We start from the raw sequence: 17586 nt of genomic DNA, 5'->3' as shown, positions 1-17586 counted from the left end.
CGGCTCAACTATTTCAAGTGGAGCCCAGATTCCTAAGAGAGAACTGTGTGGGCGCGTGGTTGTGACCGTGTGACCGGGTGTGTGACCGTGTGTGTGTGTGTGTGTGTGTGTGTGTGTGTGTGCGCGGCGGGGTGAGGGCTGAGTGCCGCTAAGGTCATAGATAGAGTCAGCCGATGCCAAAGCAGAAGCAGCAGTGGTACCGCTATAGCTGGTTTAATCCTCCCCCCCCCCCACCCCCCTTAACTCCTTCCAAAAATACATTAGTCATCCACTGACCAACACACACACACACACACACACACACAGACAGACTCGCTGTGGTAACCACCGCAAACAAATTCCGTAAAAGACCGACATTGGACTCCCTGACTGACAACCGAACCCCCCCCCCCCCCCCCATCCCCCATGTTGCCCATGGCCCCCCCATTCCGGGAGTGGTAAATATTTGAGTCACCCTTTTACCGCTCGCCTCTCGACCACTGCCTGGAGGGTGGAGCCAGGGGCAGCAGAATACACGAAAAGTGTAGAAGCGCTATCCGGTATCCGAAAGAAGCGCTATCCGGTAGGCCTGTCAAAAAAAATCGATTCGAGTTAGAATCGTGATTCTAATGCCGTCCGATTCAGAATCGATTCTCATTTTCCAATTATTATTTTTTGCACAAAGTTTGTGCAAGAAAAAAAAAAGAAAAAAAAGGCCATAATGCATTGCATGCACAGGTACATTTAATGTACCTGTGCATGCAATGCATTATGGCCTGGGTTTCTGCATAGTGCATTACTACCAGCTAAAAATTGTCTTCTACATCCTGACAGTTTTCATTCTGACCAGAGATCAGATTCTAAAAATGTCTTCTATGTCAGTCGCTCTTCGATTTTTTCAAAAATAGCAGACCTACAAGCTCGTGGCGTGCCACTCGCTGGTGCGCCATGAGCTTGTAGATCTGCAATTTTTCAATAGCTAAAGCATAACATAGTGCTAACACCAAAAGGGGTTCCCGCCCAGAATGGGTTAACTCGTGGTCAAAAAACCTCCTCAAAAAAAGAACAAGCCCCCTCCGAACTTTGAAAGCAAGTTCGATTGCGACAACATGACAATGATGCCTGCAAGCCATTTTGAATGGAAGCCGACAACATTTTGAGTTTAGAAATACAAAAATATTAAAAAATGGATGTACAATGTTCGTGCCACGCTGTGAGCTTGTAGATCTGCTATTTTAGAGCACCACCGTTCTAAATCCTCAGAGGTTTAAAGAAGAAAAATCACACCCGTGTGAAGTGAGGGGCAAAACGGTCCATTCATTGCCAATGTCATTTTTAGGCCTGTGCATGTGCGCACACACACACACACTACATGGGAGGGGCTAGCGCCCCTCAACAATTACAAAGACTGGATACACTGGTGTCTCTTCGAGTCAGTTAACTTGAAACGTTTGTCACATTGTTTACAGTTGTATGTATTTTTTTTCTCCAGTGTGGATACGCAGGTGTGTCTTCAAGTGACCTGACACACTGAAACTCTTGTCACACTATTTACAGTGGTATGGTCTTTCTCCAGTATGGACTCGCTGATATATCCTCAGATTACCCATGTCACTGAAACTTGTCACACTCTTTACAGTGGTATGGTTTTTCTCCAGTGTGGCTACGCTGGTGTACCTCTAGATGAGCTAACTGACTGAAACTCTTGTCACACTCTTTACAGTGGTATGGTCTTTCTCCAGTATGGATACGCTGGTGTGTCTTCAAGTTACCTGACACACTGAAACTCTTGTCACACTCTTTACAGTGGTACGGTCTTTCCCCAGTGTGGAGACGCTGATGTATGCTCAGATTACCGATGTCACTGAAACTCTTGTCACATTGTTTACAGTGTTATGGTCTTTCTCCAGTATGGATTCGCTGATGTTTCTTAAAGTCACCTGACACACTGAAACTCTTGTCACACTCTTTACAGTGGTATGGTCTTTCTCCAGTGTGGATACGCTGGTGTGTCTTCAAGTGACTTGACACACTGAAACTCTTGTCACACTCTTTACAGTGGTATGGTCTTTCTCCAGTATGGACTCGCTGATGTATCCTCAGATTACCCATGTCACTGAAACTCTTGTCACACTCTTTACAGTGGTATGGTTTTTCTCCAGTGTGGCTACGCTGGTGTACCTCTAGATGAGCTAACTGACTGAAACTCTTGTCACACTCTTTACAGTGGTATGGTCTTTCTCCAGTGTGGATACGCTGGTGTGTCTTCAAGTGACTTGACACACTGAAACTCTTGTCACACTCTTTACAGTGGTATGGTCTTTCTCCAGTATGGACTCGCTGATGTATCCTCAGATTACCCATGTCACTGAAACTCTTGTCACACTCTTTACAGTGGTATGGTCTTTCTCCAGTGTGGCTACGCTGGTGTACCTCTAGATGAGCTAACTGACTGAAACTCTTGTCACATTGTTGACAGTCGTATGGCTTTTCTCCAGTGTGGACACGCTGGTGTCTCTTCAGACTATCTGGCCGATTGAAACTCTTGTCACACTCTTTACAGTGGTATGGTCTTTCTCCAGTATGGATTCGCTGATGTTTCTTAAAGTCACCTGACACACTGAAACTCTTGTCACACTCTTTACAGTGGTATGGTCTTTCTCCAGTGTGGATATGCTGGTGTGTCTTCAAGTGACTTGACACACTGAAACTCTTGTCACACTCTTTACAGTGGTATGGTCTTTCTCCAGTATGGACTCGCTGATGTATCCTCAGATTACCCATGTCACTGAAACTCTTGTCACACTCTTTACAGTGGTATGGTTTTTCTCCAGTGTGGCTACGCTGGTGTACCTCTAGATGAGCTAACTGACTGAAACTCTTGTCACACTCTTTACAGTGGTATGGTCTTTCTCCAGTGTGGATACGCTGGTGTGTCTTCAAGTGACTTGACACACTGAAACTCTTGTCACACTCTTTACAGTGGTATGGTCTTTCTCCAGTGTGGCTACGCTGGTGTACCTCTAGATGACCTGACTGACTGAAACTCTTGTCACATTGTTGACAGTCGTATGGCTTTTCTCCAGTGTGGACACGCTGGTGTCTCTTCAGACTATCTGGCCGATTGAAACTCTTATCACACCGTTTACACATGTGGGTCTTCTTTCCTGTGTAACTCGGTCGATTTGTCTTCACTTCTCCCGCCAGAGCTACATTCTCGGTAAACTGTTGACGACCGTTGGATCCATGCTCATCCGTCTCTCTTTGGTTCTGGCTGGCTATACAGAGCAGTTTATTCGCTGACGGGGCTGGTGAATGGACCTGCTCGTTCCTCTGCGTTTGGCCGTAGAGGTCGATGTGGCTCCTCTTCATGGGTTCATGGAGATGGGTGGAGGCACGGGCATGTGGACGCTGAGAACGGGAGACCCGAATCTGGAACGATTGCGGCTCACTCCTCGCTTCCATCGTCAAATGGACTGTGACGCGGGTGAGAGTTCTAGGTCCCTCTTGTTGGTGTTGGACAATAGTCTTTTTGTACTATATCCTTCTTCTACGTTTCTCTCTTCACTCGCTCACGCCACGTACCCGAAGAAACTCCCTCGGGATAAAGCTCTATGCTACACACCGAGATGAGTGAAAGTCTAAAGACAATTCGCACGATATTTATGCTGACTGGGAGCTCAGGTCCTGACAGCGTTACACAACATAAACTGTTGCCGTGCGAGCGTAGAAATTCAGATTTGCGCAGGCTGTCCATTTGCGAAGGACGCTCCTATACTATGAAATCACCGCTATGACATCACCGATATGACATCACCACCAATGACGGCAGAGATCCACACGGTGATCCACATCTCTGAACAGTTCATCTCAGGCTCTTATCATCGTACTGTACATCATCATGCATCATCTCATACTGGCCAATCATATTTTACGTCATATTTGGCGGACATTTGACCTAATTTCTCCTTTCATTGTCCATGGCAAATATGAGACGTGTGGAGACAAGATGACGTACATTTTCCCTTTGTCAATGGTATTTAATGTTTGTGTTGCGGACAAAAGCTGTATATAGGAGGGCTAGCAGCCCTCAAAATAACATAATGTCGCTACTGTATATAAACTCGGCACAAAAGGTTTGGAAACTTTACTTTGGTCGCTTATTTTTCCTTATTACTCACATGCTTGTAGATCTGCTATTTTAGAGCACCACCGTTCTAAATCCTCATCACACCCGTGTGAAGTGAGGGGTGCTCTTATCATACATCATCTCGCCCGGCCAATGAGAATTTGCGTCCTCAACTTCATCTTCAATGTTTGTGTTTACACAAACAGGCAAAATGGTCCATTCATTGCCAATGTCATTTTTAGGCCTGTGCATGCGCATGCTAGCGCCCCTCAACAATTACAAAGACTGGATACACTGGTGTCTCTTCGAGTCAGTTAACTTGAAACGTTTGTCACATTGTTTACAGTTGTATGTTTTTTTTCTCCAGTGTGACTACGCAGGTGTGTCTTAAGACTACGTAACTGACTAAAATTCTTGTCACACTGTTTACAGTGGTATGGTCTTTCTCCAGTGTGGCTACGCTGGTGTACCTCTAGATGAGCTAACTGACTGAAACTCTTGTCACACTCTTTACAGTGGTATGGTCTTTCTCCAGTGTGGATACGCTGGTGTGTCTTCAAGTGACTTGACACACTGAAACTCTTGTCACACTCTTTACAGTGGTATGGTCTTTCTCCAGTGTGGCTACGCTGGTGTACCTCTAGATGACCTGACTGACTGAAACTCTTGTCACACTCTTTACAGTGGAATGGTCTTTCTCCAGTATGGATACGCTGGTGTGTCCTCAAGTGATCTGACACAGTGAAACACTTGTCACACTCTTTACAGTGGTATGGTCTTTCTCCAGTATGGATACGCTGGTGTGTCTTCAAGTGACCTGACACACTGAAACTCTTGTCACACTCTTTACAGTGGTATGGTCTTTCTCCAGTATGGATACGCTGGTGTGTCTTCAAGTTACCTAACTGACTGAAACTCTTGTCACACTCTTTACAGTGGTATGGTCTTTCTCCAGTATGGATACGCTGGTGTGTCTTCAATTCACCTGACACACTGAAACTCTTGTCACACTCTTTACAGTGGTATGGTCTTTCTCCAGTATGGATATGCTGGTGTGTCTTCAAGTTACCTAACTTACTGAAACTCTTGTCACACTCTTTACAGTGGTATGGTCTTTCTCCAGTATGGATACGCTGGTGTTTCTTCAAGTCACCTGACACACTGAAACTCTTGTCACACTCTTTACAGTGGTATGGTCTTTCTCCAGTATGGATATGCTGGTGTGTCTTCAAGTTACCTGACTTACTGAAACTCTTGTCACACTCTTTACAGTGGTATGGTTTTTCTCCAGTATGGATACGCTGGTGTGTCTTCAAGTCACCTGACACACTGAAACTCTTGTCACATTGTTGACAGTCGTATGGCTTTTCTCCAGTGTGGACACGCTGGTGTGTCTTCAGATTCTTTGGCCGATTGAAACTCTTATCACACCGTTTACACATGTGGGTCTTCTTTCCTGTGTAACTCGGTCGATTTGTCTTCACTTCTCCCGCCAGAGCTACATTCTCGGTAAACTGTTGACGACCGTTGGATCCATGCTCATCCGTCTCTCTTTGGTTCTGGCTGGCTATACAGAGCAGTTTATTCGCTGACGGGGCTGGTGAATGGACCTGCTCGTTCCTCTGCGTTTGGCCGTAGAGGTCGATGTGGCTCCTCTTCATGGGTTCATGGAGATGGGTGGAGGCACGGGCATGTGGACGCTGAGAACGGGAGACCCGAATCTGGAACGATTGCGGCTCACTCCTCGCTTCCATCGTCAAATGGACTGTGACGCGGGTGAGAGTTCTAGGTTCCTCTTGTTGGTGTTGGACAATAGTCTTTTTGTACTATATCCTTCTTCTACGTTTCTCTCTTCACTCGCTCACGCCGCGTACCCGAAGAAAGTCCCTCGGGATAAAGCTCTATGCTACACACCGAGATGAGTGAAAGTCTAAAGACAATTCGCACGATATTTATGCTGACCGGGAGCTCAGGTCCTGACGGAGAGCACACAACATAAACTGTTGCCGTGCGAGCATAGAAATTCAGATTTGAGCAGGCTGTCCATTTGCGAAGGACGCTCCTATACTATGATATCACCGCTATGACATCACCGATATGACATCACCACCAATGACGGCAGAGATCCACACGGTGATCCACATCTCTGGACAGTTCATCTCAGGCTCTTATCATCGTACTGTACAGTGTACGTCATCATGCATCATCTCATACTGGCCAATCATATTTTACGTCATATTTGGCGGACATTTGACCTAATTTCTCCTTTCATTGTCCATGGCAAATATGAGACGTGTGGAGACAAGATGACGTACATTTTCCCTTTGTCAATGGTATTTAATGTTTGTGTTGCGGACAAAAGCTGTATATAGGAGGGCTAGCAGCCCTCAAAATAACATAATGTATATAAACTTGGCACAAAAGGTGTGGAAACTTTATTTTGGTCGCTTACTTTTCCTTATTACTGTGGGAGAGTGCACGGTTATTTGTCCTTATTACTGTGGGATAGTGCATGGTTATTTGTCCTTATTACTGTGGGAGAGTGCATGGTTATTTGTCCTTATAACCGTGGGAGAGTGCATGGTTATTTGTCCTTATTACTGTGGGAGAGTGCATGGTTATTTGTCCTTATTACCGTGGGAGAGTGCATGGTTATTTGTCCTTATTACCGTGGGAGAGTGCATGGTTATTTGTCCTTATTACTGTGGGAGAGTGCATGGTTATTTGTCCTTATTACCGTGGGAGAGTGCATGGTTATTTGTCCTTATTACTGTGGGAGAGTGCATGGTTATTTGTCCTTATTACTGTGGGAGAGTGCATGGTTATTTGTCCTTATTACTGTGGGAGAGTGCATGGTTATTTGTCCTTATAACCGTGGGAGAGTGCACGGTTATTTGTCCTTATTACCGTGGGAGAGTGCATGGTTATTTGTCCTTATTACTGTGGGAGAGTGCATGGTTATTTGTCCTTATTACTGTGGGAGAGTGCATGGTTATTTGTCCTTATTACTGTGGGAGAGTGCATGGTTATTTGTCCTTATTACTGTGGGAGAGTGCATGGTTATTTGTCCTTATTACTGTGGGAGAGTTCACGGTTATTTGTCCTTATTACTGTGGGAGAGTTCACGGTTATTTGTCCTTATTACTGTGGGAGAGTGCATGGTTATTTGTCCTTATTACTGTGGGAGAGTGCACGGTTATTTGTCCTTATTACTGTGGGAGAGTGCATGGTTATTTGTCCTTATTACTGTGGGAGAGTGCATGGTTATTTGTCCTTATTACTGTGGGAGAGTGCATGGTTATTTGTCCTTATTACTGTGGGAGAGTGCATGGTTATTTGTCCTTATTACTGTGGGAGAGTGCATGGTTATTTGTCCTTATTACTGTGGGAGAGTGCACGGTTATTTGTCCTTATTACCGTGGGAGAGTGCACGGTTATTTGTCCTTATTACTGTGGGAGAGTGCACGGTTATTTGTCCTTATTACCGTGGGAGAGTGCATGGTTATTTGTCCTTATTACTGTGGGAGAGTGCACGTTATTTTTTTTTCCTTCATGTTTTTCTATCATGTGAGTGTGACATTTAGTGCAGAGGCTACTCGATGGTGAATTAGTAATGTAACATTCTCCTTGGCTTTGACTGCTTGCCTTCAGTTCAGACAGAACATCGGACATAAGGCTACACCTCGGCGTGATGGATGGAGATGGTGGTGATGATCTTTGCCTTTTCTACGTTGCTCGTTATGCAGGCCAGTGAGGCCACTGACTAGCTCTGGTCCATAGCTCTAGTCTAATGCGTTGCATTTAGAGTTATGGACCTGAGCTAGCCACGGACTAATATATCCAGCCAGGTCGGTCATTCGTATTGTGCTGCGCACACGCTTTTAGCGAGGTGCTAAGCAAGGGTTGTTTTGGTATATCAATCAATCCGTCCACTCCATGTGCGTGCGCACGTGCACTCTTTATGTGCGCGGCTGCACGCTGTTTCACCCACGTCTAAATAACTTTAGTATTCAACGTGTCGGGGTCCTAGCAACTCCTTCTGTCTTCTGTGCTACCAATACATGCTATCCTGCTGCGTTCGCTCCGCTGCCGAGTGCTGACAGAGAAGAGAACTGAGCAGCAACACAGGGAGGGGAGGGGCAGTGGGAGCAAAGGGACAGATCTTCAAATGAACACCGCATTGAGCCTCGACACGTTGTTAGCTTGTAGCTCTGCTCTTTTCGGCGAACGACACCGCCGTTCAGAAATATAAATTTAGGTATAGAACCGCGACTATAGAATGTGCACTTGCTGTAGACAGAGACTTGTCTTTATCACGATTGAATGGTCAAATCCTGTAGTAGTCGCAAATGCGAGTACCTAGTCGCACTGTCGAGCCCCGAGTTCGAAAGTTGCAAAGTTATTCTCTTTTGCGCTTCAGCATGGAAAAGGTGCTGGATGGATTCTCAAGAGTTCAGAGACAGGGCTGAAGCATAATGGAGAGATATACAGGCACAAGCACAGCTCGCCGACACGTCATGATAGACATCGATCTACTACAGCCGCCCTGCAAACATGTCTCGGACGTTTAGGAGGACCTTGACCGTGGCGGGGTGGGTAGGGTAGGCGGCGGGGGCGGGCAGGCAGACGGGCGTATGCGTAATTCCATTACTCCCGAGGTGGGGGGGTGAAAGGTCAGGGGGAGCGATCAATAACGCATGGGCCGCTAGGAGAGACACAGACGCAGGTATGAAGAAGTTTGGCTGTAGCTCTCTCTCTCTCTCTCTGGCCACACACACACACACACAGAGAGAGAAAAACAAACAAGCCTTGAATCGTGGTCAGCTGAAATCATGGTCAGTCAGTAGCCAGTAGCAACACAGCGCTGATAGCGTAAAGCACAAGGACATTAGTTATAGGCTGGAGACAGACAGGTGGCGGAGGCGATGTTGTTCAATCTGGGCCCCAACATATTATGATTGGCTATTCATGAAGGAACAATGCAAAGTAACTGCCTCTGCAATTATCGACTGCATGGATTTGATCAATCAATTTGTTCTAAAGTACATAATTATAACTGTACTTACTTTCCACCAGCAGTGCCCTCTCAACAACAAATGTAGTTGTATCTATTTATTTAAATGTAGTTCTATCTGTCTCTCTAGTCTACACCTTTCTGCATTATGTAGTTGTATCTGAATCTCTAGTCTACACCTTTATGCATTATGTAGTTCTATCTGAATCTCTAGTCTACACCTTTCTGCATTATGTAGTTGTATCTGTCTCTCTAGTCTACACCTTTATGCATTATGTAGTTCTATCTGAATCTCTAGTCTACACCTTTCTGCATTATGTAGTTCTATCTGTCTCTCTAGTCTACACCTTTATGCATTATGTAGTTGTATCTGTCTCTCTAGTCTACACCTTTCTGCATTATGTAGTTGTATCTGTCTCTCTAGTCTACACCTTTCTGCATTATGTAGTTGTATCTGAATCTCTAGTCTACACCTTTCTGCATTATGTAGTTGTATCTGGCTCTCTAGTCTACACCTTTATGCATTATGTAGTTGTATCTGAATCTCTAGTCTACACCTTTCTGCATTATGTAGTTCTATCTGTCTCTCTAGTCTACACCTTTATGCATTATGTAGTTGTATCTGTCTCTCTAGTCTACACCTTTCTGCATTATGTAGTTCTATCTGTCTCTCTAGTCTACACCTTTATGCATTATGTAGTTGTATCTGGCTCTCTAGTCTACACCTTTATGCATTATGTAGTTGTATCTGGCTCTCTAGTCTACACCTTTCTGCATTATGCGCATTATAAGGAGGTTAGTGTGTAGGAATTACGTAACGTTTCACATATCTAGTCTCTGGTGTTTACGCAGGCGCTCAGTGGGTGGCCAACTATCAAAGAGCCAGAGGATACAATGATAACAATATGCATTAAAGCGTGTGTGTGTGCGTGCGTGCGTGCGTGAGAGAGGGAGACACGTGACTTGTATTCCATCCCCCCCTGCACCTCCCAACCAACCTCACAGCCCATTCACAGCCCATTCACTCCAAAGTCAATCTTCACTGACATCCCCAAAATAGGGACGCCAGGGTTCAAGTGGTTAAAGACATTTGTATCGATGGCACAGCGCCCCGCCTCCCCCCTCCCCCACCCACCCCACCCACCCACCCTACCACCCCACCCGTCGCCAAACTAATCACCGCCATGCATTCACGCTCTGGGAGAAAACAATCATCATAAATTAGGAAAATGTGTGTCTTAAAACGTTCACGCTCGGGCGCCCTTTGTTTGGCGACGGAAACAAAATGGATGCGGCGGCGTGCTGTGATGGAGCGCGGACAACAAGACGCCTTTTGTCTCCGGAAGGCGATGCCTTTTCCCTCTTTTTAATGAACCGCCATGCGTTCCCAATGAGGACCCAATGGGCCGTGATATGGACCCCTCTGCTCCCCTCCCCCTCTCTCTTTCTCCCCCTCTCCATCTCTCTCCCCCCTCTCTTTCTCTCCCCCTCTCTCCATCTCTCCCCCTCTCCCCCTCTCTCTATCTCCATCTCTCTTTCTCTCTCTCCCCCTCTCTCCATCTCTCTCCCCCCTCTCTTTCTCTCCCCCTCTCTCCATCTCTCCCCCTCTCTCTTTCCCTCTTTCTCTCCCCCTCTCTCCATCTCTCCCCCTCTCTCCATCTCTCTATCCCCCTCTCTTTCTCTCCCCCTCTCTCTTTCCCTCTCCCCCCTCTCTTTCTCTCCCCCTCTCTCCATCTCTCCCCCTCTCTCTTTCCCTCTTTCTCTCCCCCTCTCTCCATCTCTCCATCTCTCCCCCTCTCTCTCCCCCCTCTTTCAATCTCTCTCCCCCTCTCTCCATCTCTCTCCCCCCTCTCCATCTCTCTCCATCTCTCTCTCCCCCTCTCTCCATCTCTCCCTCCCTCTCCCTCCCCCCATCTCTCCCCCTCCCTCCATCTCTCTCCCCCTCCCTCCATCTCTCTCCCCCTCCCTCCATCTCTCTCCCCCTCCCTCCATCTCTCTCCCCCTCCCTCCATCTCTCTCCCCCTCCCTCCAGCTCTCTCCCCCCTCCCTCCAGCTCTCTCCCTACAGCTCTCCATTGTAGTATATATTTGAACCTGCAGTTGCCTCTCATCTTTTAGTGGATTAGAATAAGGGCTATTACCCCTGTGTCGGGACCGCGCTTACAGCCACGATGGATGTTCTCACTGCCTCTTTATATCCCTCTGTGTGTGTGTGTGTGTGTGTGTGTGTGTGTGTCTCTCTCTCTCACACACACACATCCTCACCCACATGCATTGAAAATGTCCTCACATAACTTTGACGCATACAATCCCTAACATCCCTCAGTTGACACACACACACTCACACTCACACACACACACACAGAGTCTTTACCCAGCCCATCAATGAGCCCCACACCATCCTCTCAAAAGTGAACGAGGCCTCTAATGGCCCTCGAAAACAGACTTTCAGATCCGTTCCCAGGCCCCAGACACTAAGGACCCCCCATCTATAGTCCAGACGAAAAGGCACACAAAGGCCCCCGGAGAGCCCCGTCCGTGCTGTGTGTATGGAGGGGAACAGACAGAGCCCCGTGCTGTGTGTGTGTATGGAGGGGAACAGAGACAGATTCCTATTGTGTGGCGATGCCAAAGAGCCACCCCATTGGTTTAGCGGCAGCCCTTTCAAGGCAAAAGACAAAAACAGACCTTTTTTTAAATTTAGTTATTTTTTGTTCCCAAAATGGGGAAGTGGCTAAAATACAAAATAAATATGGTTTTCTCTTGCATTTCAGACGTATAAATGACTGCAGGGTGCGGCCAGATGCTGCAGAGCAATGACTGGGTTCTATAACCCATTCTGAACGGGAACCCATTTTGGTGTCAGCATCATGTCATGCTTTAGCTATTTAAAAATAGCAGATCTACAAGCTCATATCGCGCCACCGAGTGGCGCGATACGAGCTTGTAGGTCTGCTATTTTTGAAAAAATTGAAGAACGACTGACATAGAAACATAGCTTTATCAGAAAACTGTCAGGATGTAGAAGACGTTTATAGAATCTGATCTCAGGTCAGAATGGGATAATAGTGCGTGTATATAGATCAGTTGTTCCAACCCTTTTCCCTATATATCAAGGACCATTACTTATTTGGCATTTGAGCCACGGACCACCGTTTGACACTCTCCCTTGGAGGGGTGCAAAAGAAAGAAAGGAAAGGTACTATGTTTACCCTGCAGGGTAACGGGACTATAAGCTCAAGAACTTGTTTACAGCCAGGCCCTGCTCATAGAAACTTTCATGGTAGGGGTTCAATGCCTTGTCCAAGGGCACTTCAGCGGTGGTCATTTTAACGTGCCGGTCCGGGGATACGAACTATAGCGACCTTCCGATATCAAGACCGCTCCGCAAACCGTTCGGCCACCGCTGCCCCTAATACTTAGTTGAGACTAGTCATTGGTTAGACATGGGTTAAGGTTAGGTTTAGGTGTGCTGCCTCGTGGGAGGTTAGGTTTAGGGTGAGGGTTTGAGATAGGTTGTAGTTGTAGGACTAATGACTGGTCTAACCAATGACTAGTCTACACCAAGTACTGTCTAAACTAAGTACTGCACCCGGTGGGGTGCATACTTAGTTTAGACTAGTCATTGGTTAGACATGGGTTATATTAAGGTTAGGTTTAGGTGTGCTGCCCCGTGGGAGGTTAGGTTTAGGGTGAGGGTTTGAGATAGGTTGTAGGACCAATGACTAGTCTAAACCAAAAACTGTCTAAACTAAGTACTGCACTCCCACTTGGACACTTTCCAGCTGGGCTCATTCATTCCAATGTATAAATATCATGGATTTTACACATTAAATACTGGTTCATTTTTGGAACCAGACCTTCAAAATCTCTTCCAAATCCATCAACAAGGCCTGCTGTATGCACTGGAAAAATATGCGTGGCATTTTTTTATTTTTATATATATATATTTTTTTTTATCCCATGATTTTGTAACCCATTTTTCACCCCTGTGTCAATCATCTAATGTGATCCTGGGCTCTACACACCCTCCGCCAACCTAGCCCCCATATATGGGGGACAAGGGGAGAGCAACGGACTTGAACTCATGCTTCCTTCATGCCTGAGTGTCCAAGTCACTCCTTTACACCTGACAGGGGGGAGTTTCCCTGGTTGGACGTAGCGCGTGGAAGGAACACGTTATTCCAACCAGTTCCTTTCCCCTCCATCAGGCGCCCCGGCTGGCCAGGGGGAGGCAGTTTAGTGACCAGGATTACTGCATGTTTTTGTGAGGGTACCTACCCTAGGGGACACGGGGAGAACATGCAAACTCCACACAGAAAGGCCCTTTCGCCAACCCCGCCTTCGGGTATGGGCACTGATGACACGGAGGAGGAAACACGCCGCCAGCACCCACAGCATTTCTTTTTTTTAAAACAGTTTTATCATATAGGAAAATTAAATTACTGAATTATACAGACAGTGCTGCAGGATTCTTGGTCAAATGTGAGTCTCGATTTCCCTCCACGAGAATTGAGATCACGATTCTCACACGATTCTCATTATTTTCCATGAAAATATGTATTGTCTTTCAGTCTGTCGTTGCTGAACATTTACTACATTCAAAATGTGGCACCTGGAGCCATAACTACTGTGGCTTTAAACAGACAAAATGTGGCACCTGGAGCCATAACTACTGTGGCTTTAAACAGACAAAATGTGGACCTGGAGCCATAACTACTGTGGCTTTAAACAGACAAAATGTGGACCTGGAGCCAAAACTACTGTGGCTTTAAACAGACAAAATGTGGACCTGGAGCCATAGCTACTGTGGCTTTAAACAGACAAAATGTGGCACCTGGAGCCATAGCTACTGTGGCTTTAAACAGACAAAATGTGGCACCTGGAGCCATAACTACTGTGGCTTTAAACAGACAAAATGTGGCACCTGGAGCCATATAACTACTGTGGCTTTAAACAGACAAAATGTGGCACCTGGAGCCATAGCTACTGTGGCTTTAAACAGACAAAATGTGGCACCTGGAGCCATAGCTACTGTGGCTTTAAACAGACAAAATGTGGCACCTGGAGCCATAGCTACTGTGGCTTTAAACAGACAAAATGTGGCACCTGGAGCTATAACTACTGTGGCTTTAAACAGACAAAATGTGGCACCTGGAGCCATATAACTACTGTGGCTTTAAACAGACAAAATGTGGCACCTGGAGCCAAAACTACTGTGGCTTTAAACAGACAAAATGTGGCATCTGGAGCCAAAACTACTGTGGCTTTAAACAGACAAAATGTGGCACCTGGAGCCATAACTACTGTGGCTTTAAACAGACAAAATGTGGCACCTGGAGCCATAGCTACTGTGGCTTTAAACAGACAAAATGTGGCACCTGGAGCCAAAACTACTGTGGCTTTAAACAGACAAAATGTGGCATCTGGAGCCATAGCTACTGTGGCTTTAAACAGACAAAATGTGGCATCTGGAGCCATAGCTACTGTGGCTTTAAACAGACAAAATGTGGCATCTGGAGCCAAAACTACTGTGGCTTTAAACAGACAAAATGTGGCACCTGGAGCCATAGCTACTGTGGCTTTAAACAGACAAAATGTGGCACCTGGAGCCAAAACTACTGTGGCTTTAAACAGACAAAATGTGGCACCTGGAGCCATAGCTACTGTGGCTTTAAACAGACAAAATGTGGCACCTGGAGCCAAAACTACTGTGGCTTTAAACAGACAAAATGTGGCATCTGGAGCCATAACTACTGTGGCTTTAAACAGACAAAATGTGGCACCTGGAGCCATAGCTACTGTGGCTTTAAACAGACAAAATGTGGCACCTGGAGCCATAGCTACTGTGGCTTTAAACAGACAAAATGTGGCATCTGGAGCCATAACTACTGTGGCTTTAAACAGACAAAATGTGGCACCTGGAGCCATAACTACTGTGGCTTTAAACAGATAAAATGTGGCACCTGGAGCCATATAACTACTGTGGCTTTAAACAGACAAAATGTGGCACCTGGAGCCATAACTACTGTGGCTTTAAACAGACAAAATGTGGCATCTGGAGCCATAACTACTGTGGCTTTAAACAGACAAAATGTGGCACCTGGAGCCATAACTACTGTGGCTTTAAACAGACAAAATGTGGCACCTGGAGCCATAACTACTGTGGCTTTAAACAGACAAAATGTGGCACCTGGAGCCATAACTACTGTGGCTTTAAACAGACAAAATGTGGCACCTGGAGCCATATAACTACTGTGGCTTTAAACAGACAAAATGTGGCACGTGGAGCCATAGCTACTGTGGCTTTAAACAGACAAAATGTGGCACCTGGAGCCATAGCTACTGTGGCTTTAAACAGACAAAATGTGGACCTGGAGCCATAACTACTGTGGCTTTAAACAGACAAAATGTGGCACCTGGAGCCATAACTACTGTGGCTTTAAACAGACAAAATGTGGCACCTGGAGCCATAACTACTGTGGCTTTAAACAGACAAAATGTGGCACCTGGAGCCATAGCTACTGTGGCTTTAAACAGACAAAATGTGGCACCTGGAGCCATAGCTACTGTGGCTTTAAACAGACAAAATGTGGCACCTGGAGCCATAACTACTGTGGCTTTAAACAGACAAAATGTGGCACCTGGAGCCATAACTACTGTGGCTTTAAACAGACAAAATGTGGCACCTGGAGCCATATTACTACTGTGGCTTTAAACAGACAAAATGTGGCACCTGGAGCCATAACTACTGTGGCTTTAAACAGACAAAATGTGGCACCTGGAGCCATATAACTACTGTGGCTTTAAACAGACAAAATGTGGCACCTGGAGCCATAACTACTGTGGCTTTAAACAGACAAAATGTGGCACCTGGAGCCATAGCTACTGTGGCTTTAAACAGACAAAATGTGGCACCTGGATCCATAACTACTGTGGCTTTAAACGGACAAAATGTGGCACCTGGAGCCATAACTACTGTGGCTTTAAACAGACAAAATGTGGCACCTGGAGCCATAACTACTGTGGCTTTAAACAGACAAAATGTGGCACCTGGAGCCATAACTACTGTGGCTTTAAACGGACAAAATGTGGCACCTGGAGCCATAACTACTGTGGCTTTAAACAGACAAAATGTGGCACCTGGAGCCATAACTACTGTGGCTTTAAACGGACAAAATGTGGCACCTGGAGCCATAGCTACTGTGGCTTTAAACAGACAAAATGTGGCACCTGGAGCCATAGCTACTGTGGCTTTAAACAGACAAAATGTGGCACCTGGAGCCATAACTACTGTGGCTTTAAACAGACAAAATGTGGCACCTGGAGCCATAACTACTGTGGCTTTAAACGGACAAAATGTGGCACCTGGAGCCATAGCTACTGTGGCTTTAAACGGACAAAATGTGGCACCTGGAGCCATAGCTACTGTGGCTTTAAACAGACAAAATGTGGCACCTGGAGCCATAGCTACTGTGGCTTTAAACAGACAAAATGTGGCACCTGCAGCCATAACTACTGTGGCTTTAAACGGACAAAATGTGGCACCTGGAGCCATAGCTACTGTGGCTTTAAACAGACAAAATGTGGCACCTGGAGCCATAACTACTGTGGCTTTAAACAGACAAAATGTGGCACCTGGAGCCATAACTACTGTGGCTTTAAACAGACAAAATGTGGCACCTGGAGCCATAACTACTGTGGCTTTAAACGGACAAAATGTGGCACCTGGAGCCATAACTACTGTGGCTTTAAACAGACAAAATGTGGCACCTGGAGCCATAACTACTGTGGCTTTAAACAGACAAAATGTGGCACCTGGAGCCATAGCTACTGTGGCTTTAAACAGACAAAATGTGGCACCTGGAGCCATAGCTACTGTGGCTTTAAACGGACAAAATGTGGCACCTGGAGCCATAACTACTGTGGCTTTAAACAGACAAAATGTGGCACCTGGAGCCATAACTACTGTGGCTTTAAACAGACAAAATGTGGCACCTGGAGCCATAGCTACTGTGGCTTTAAACGGACAAAATGTGGCACCTGGAGCCATAGCTACTGTGGCTTTAAACAGACAAAATGTGGCACCTGGAGCCATAGCTACTGTGGCTTTAAACGGACAAAATGTGGCACCTGGAGCCATAACTACTGTGGCTTTAAACGGACAAAATGTGGCACCTGGAGCCATAACTACTGTGGCTTTAAACAGACAAAATGTGGCACCTGGAGCCATAACTACTGTGGCTTTAAACGGACAAAATGTGGCACCTGGAGCCATAGCTACTGTGGCTTTAAACAGACAAAATGTGGCACCTGGAGCCATAGCTACTGTGGCTTTAAACGGACAAAATGTGGCACCTGGAGCCATAACTACTGTGGCTTTAAACAGACAAAATGTGGCACCTGGAGCCATAACTACTGTGGCTTTAAACGGACAAAATGTGGCACCTGGAGCCATAACTACT

General features: G+C 46.1%; 1 protein-coding gene across 1 annotated transcript in view; it reads right to left on the bottom strand.

Annotated features, from left to right (window-relative positions):
* The window catches only part of LOC310853982 (receptor tyrosine-protein kinase erbB-4-like), a gene marked incomplete at its 3' end in the record, with an annotated part of 499617 nt that overhangs the window by 436970 nt on the left and 45061 nt on the right, over positions 1 to 17586 (bottom strand). The gene's annotated exons all lie outside the window — the stretch shown is intronic.

Source organism: Protomyctophum parallelum (genome assembly GCF_964188405.1).
Source record: "Protomyctophum parallelum genome assembly, chromosome: 23".
NCBI lineage: Eukaryota > Metazoa > Chordata > Actinopteri > Myctophiformes > Myctophidae > Protomyctophum > Protomyctophum parallelum.
This window is presented reverse-complemented; position numbering and strand designations above follow the sequence as displayed.